Source organism: Populus trichocarpa, chromosome 4 (genome assembly GCF_000002775.5).
Source record: "Populus trichocarpa isolate Nisqually-1 chromosome 4, P.trichocarpa_v4.1, whole genome shotgun sequence".
Classification (NCBI taxonomy): domain Eukaryota; kingdom Viridiplantae; phylum Streptophyta; class Magnoliopsida; order Malpighiales; family Salicaceae; genus Populus; species Populus trichocarpa.
The window spans coordinates 3,790,134-3,795,282 of NC_037288.2; the positions used below are offsets into that span (position 1 = coordinate 3,790,134).

Here is a 5,149-nt window from a genome sequence, read left to right on the forward strand (position 1 = left end):
TATACACTATAAACAGCCAAATATGAGGTTTTCAGTTCATAGCTCCTAAAGCTGTATATACGAACTAAACCTAGTATATGGTTTTGATTATCATAACTCATTTCACAAGTATACAGCAAATTCCCAAGGATTCTCTCCATCACTTGAACCAGGGCGGGCATCCAAATTGAATTCTTTAGCGACCTCCTCAGAGATCCTCCATCTGTTTACAGGCGCTCATAGCTTTGTAGCTTTTTAGCTCAAATGTAGGATCTCAATGGAGAAAGTAAATACCCTTCCAGAACAAATTTTCCTTCTTTGTATTTTTGGTTTTTATCATGTGCTGCAACCTACAGGTAACATTTATACGATTAACAATATACATTAAACAAAAGGTGCGGAAACTCTGGAGGACAGGGATTCAGATTTAAATAACATGGAAGAAAGAAAACGAAACTTTCAGGTATGCACATTACATATCGTACAAAAAGGATTCATATAGCTTCGTTTTCAAGTTACCAAGCTGCAGCATCAGCGAATTCTACAGCAAATCTGAGCATGATGGATGGAATTAATTTAAATAAAAACATTCTCCCTGGGGATGGATGCACCTCGAATGAAATCAATCATTACAACCTGCTCGATAGAGATCTAAAATGTTTGTGTTTCCATTGAAAAATATACTCTCGACAACAACATGTTCCTAATTCCCACTACACTTCTCTCGGTGAAACAAAAGGTCCATAGAGCTGTTGAGTCCTTTTGGGCTGAGGGAAGGCAACTTCAGGTAGGTAGGCGTGACCGAGAGGCATAGTATATGTATATCTGCAATTTTTATTTTCAGGGGAAAGCATGTGGTAAATCTGATTGCATAATCATCTTGGTAATATATTCCCTTTTTTCATCAGGTGGCCCAACTGATATATTGACCCTGGAGGAAGGGAAAAGGTTAATATTTGACATAGAGCATGCACTCAGATTTTTTCATGCTGAATGAAAGAAAAAAATTGAAATTTTATTAGTTATTTCATTTATCAATTCTAATAAATCATGGTTGTTAAACTCGGTCTGGACCGCGCTTCACAATAAATAAAGAGTTGACCTGATATAACTCGATAAAAAATGCAACCCACTCAACACTTGTTAATTTTTTTCAAAACGATATCGTTTTAACCTTAAAAAAATAGATCAACTCGGACTAACCTGACCGACCCGTGCCTTTCCCCAAGTTGATCCCCAAACCTGGTTTAATAACTATGCATAAGAGAACTTAAAAACAAGCAGCATTATTGATTGTCTCTCCATCTAGGCAGTAGATGGCTAGATCTCATTTACAGGAAACAACAAAATGGTCATTAAAACACCACCACCAAATGTGCATTTCATCAAAGGCCAGCTAGGAATTGGTCATTAGAAACAACCTGCTCCCACCCTCCCCCACCGCAAAACATAACATTCACCCAGTTCTCTACCACTGAATGCCAAAAAAAAAAATCATACTCCAAAAAATATTTGCAAACTAAAGCAAGAGATTAGAAGAACTTACGCATTACAAAATCCAGACAGTCAGATCATATTACCACTGGCAATAAACTTGCGCCCCAGAGGCATCTTGTCCTAAAAAATCCTGCATTTTAGGCCGGAGCAAAATTAAACCCAAATACACGAAAAGCTACAATCCATGCCATGCATGCAAGATCCAACATCTAAATCTTCTGTAAGGAAACAAACCCATAACAAAAGAATTCAAATTGCTTCCCTTTAGTCCAAATTACAGAAGAACCCAACTTACCCTAGAAAATCATTCCTCTTCTCTTCAAAATGATCAGTTCAATCAATCTTTCAATCATCTCAAAAAAATTCAATTTTTTAACTAATTATTATCAATTCTAAAAAAAGAAAGGACAGAAAGAAAGAAAGAAACGGAGAGAGTGGAAAGGAGATGATCACCGAGAGCAAGAGGGTTGTCGCAGAACCTGCACCTGTAAGAACCATTACCTTCTGCATCTAATCCTACTGCAAATACCCTCCCGGCCTCCCCATTACAACCACCTTTACCCTGTCTCTCTTCCTCGCCTCTCTCTCTCTCTCTCTCCTTGCCACCAAAATTAAACAGACCTCCTCCTCCTCCTCCTCTTCTTCTTTTTGAAGGTAGTACTGTTTGCATTTACGACAATAACAAACTACGAAACAGACAGTAATTATTCTCTGGTTTATGTTTATTTATATTTATATTTCCCTTTTTCTCTCTGTTTTTTTATATAATAATAATAATAAATAAATAAATAAATAAAATCGCATTTGCTTAGAAAAAATCTACCTGTTTCTATATTTTTAGTACTTGATAGTACTGCAGCTTATTTATTACTACAAATTACTATTAAAATTCTGATTTAAAAAAAAAAAACATGTATGACTCCTGATGATTTTGAATTTTACATTAAAGTATTACAATGAATTACATGATTTTGTTTTATTTTTTATATGAAGTTGACACTGAATATTATATTTTATTAATGATAAGCGAATCCTAGAAATTGCAGTTTTTTAATGTTTTTATAAAATTTTAAATTATGTTCCACTTAAAAAAAATATCTCATAACCATCGAACAACTATCTCAGGTTATTTGTTCAATATGCCATCGTTTGAAAATGATCTAGTAGCATTTGTTTTTACATTCAAAAAATAATTTTAAATTTCTTTTTACTTTTAAATATAAAAAAAATTATATTAATATATTTTTAAATATAAAATACACTTTTTAAAAAAATCTGCCTGGCATACGTGGAGATAGATGAATTGATTCACTTTCTTTTTTTCTCTCTCAATTATTTCCCTCCCTGCCAAGTCAAGTGATCGGCGACGGGAACAAATAAGGGATACGGTCTCCTGTACATGGGCTTAAGCGATATGGTTCAAGAAAAGCTTGAACCTTTGACCAACAGCTTAGGTCTGCATAGAGAGTATAGGTGTTAGCGGCATTATATCATATAACATATAACATATATAATAAGTTATTTGAAAATATATTAAAATAATATATATTTTTATTTTTTATATTATCACATTAAAAAGATTTTGAAATACCATAAAATTAATTTAAATCTAAAATATTTTTAAAAAATGGTTTAACTGCAATTTCATAAATCAATCGTCGAACAACCAGCCAAATTTTATTGAATATATATATATATATATATATATATATATATATATATATATAAAATGGATCATCTACACAGAACAGAACAGTTTAGTGATAAAATTATAAGAAAATTAGTGATTAATCTTCCTTTCCGCCATAAGAGATTCAAATCACAAACCCTGCTTTATAATGATTACACACCTCCCATTAAACTAACAAATAACAATAACGTAAGCACAAAGTTTAAGCACCCATATAAAAATTGTTAACAAATCAACTCCAAACAATTAGCTCAATTATGGGTGGCACCCACATCTGCCCTTGGTGCTCGAGGAGCAAAGTCTTGCTTGATTGTGGAAGTAAATGCAATTCCTTTTTCTTTTTTTGACTAATAAGCTGCTGCGATTCAATCCAGCTACTTTCTCCGTTGGTTTGCATATTTTCTCGCCCAAGAAAGCGATCTAGATCTTCACTTCAGCCCTCCACACTCCACGTATTGTTTAATGCTTCTTCTAACCACTAACCGGAGAAAGAAACCGTCTCGGATGCCTTATTCAACGAGCCTCGTCGTTTATTTTGCCTTGCAAGTTGTGTGCTGGGGTTTTCTACAACGACTTAAACGACAAGTCAATAAATGGGTCAAGATATTGAAAGTTGGTGCTGTGATTTGTAATAACAATGGCTTACCAACTCCAAGATCTGAAAGAAAATAATGAGGGGTATGGGAAGAAGAGCTGGCATCGCTTAACAGAGCACAAGTCAAGTCAAGTGATAGACGAGTTTGAATTTCTTTTTTCATTTTTTTGATTTGATAAAATACTCTAATAAATTTCAAGCTTAAAAACAAACAACTAATATGAGGTTGGTATTGTAAACATAGTTATCAAACTCGAAATATAAATGATTATTTGGATCATACCTTTTAACTTTTCAAATAGGCATTAAAAGAAACTAAAACATTTCATGGTTTAACTGTAGCTTTATTACTGTACATGTAGACTTATTCACGCTTCTGCGCTCTTCTAATGAAGCGTACGACATTGTTTGATGGCCAAACCCCGACTTCGAGGTTTGTGCTGGTGATTATTTATTTTTTTCAGATCTTTTTTTACAATTAATTTTTGGTGATCCTGTTTTTATACGGGGTTAACACATATCATGTTAACTCTTCTTTGTGGGGGCCAGTATTTTTTTAAAAAAATTGCTTGCTTTTTGTTATTTTTTATATTATATTATTAAATTAATTAATATGTAACTGAATTCTAAAAGAAAATTAAGAAAAACACAATAATCTCTTTTTTATTTTTTCAAGCTGAAAAAAAAAGAAAGATCCGCCCACAGCACCAACGGGTCACCAATGTGGCATGCTCTGTTGATGGAAAAGGTTTAGAAAATAAGAAACTTTTGTACCGCCAACGAACCGCTCCAAAAATCACAAGGGCGGCCGCGGAAACTTTCTAGAACCCAGATAGAGAGGTGAATTATGCCTAGAAAGAAAATGCAAGAGGAGATAGAGAGGGAAGAGGAGGTGTCACCTCATCAGGCAACAAAAAGTCCACTTAAAAAGGCCGCAACCCAGCAGCCGCCCCACACCGAATCCTTTTTTTATTTAATTATTATATAGTAACAGTAATAACTAGTTAAGTTCTGCTTTTTTGTATTTTTATTTTTAAGTTATTTATTTATTATTTTGGCGGTTGCTTGCTTTACTTTTATTTATTTATTATATATTTATATTTTTTTTATTTGCGTGAAAAGTGGCGAATCACCAGGCAATCTGCCGCCTCTGATAGTAGTAGTGGGGAATGGGACCCAGAATTTAGAGCTAACACGCCGACCTGCCTGCGCTCAACTGTCTGTCCTTATCGGACTCGTCGCCTTGCCTATGCGCCGTACTTACATTAAATAAACTATTTACAAGGTTGCTTTATGCTTGTTATGGTATATGCATGCATGCATGCCTTCCCCGCTTGTATATGTCCATTCTCATCCATGCCATACTCATCATAGCTGACCCATCTTTT

At 34.2% G+C, this 5,149-nt stretch overlaps 1 long non-coding RNA gene across 1 annotated transcript; it reads right to left on the minus strand.

Annotated features, from left to right (window-relative positions):
- Positions 1–425: 425 nt before the first annotated feature.
- Positions 426–2,199, minus strand: LOC112327216 (uncharacterized). The gene is made up of 3 exons (XR_002981336.2): positions 1,930–2,199; positions 1,526–1,606; positions 426–910 (listed from the first exon to the last, which is right to left on the minus strand). It is a non-coding gene; the product is annotated as an uncharacterized LOC112327216 (long non-coding RNA).
- Between the last annotated feature and the right edge of the window lie 2,950 nt (positions 2,200–5,149).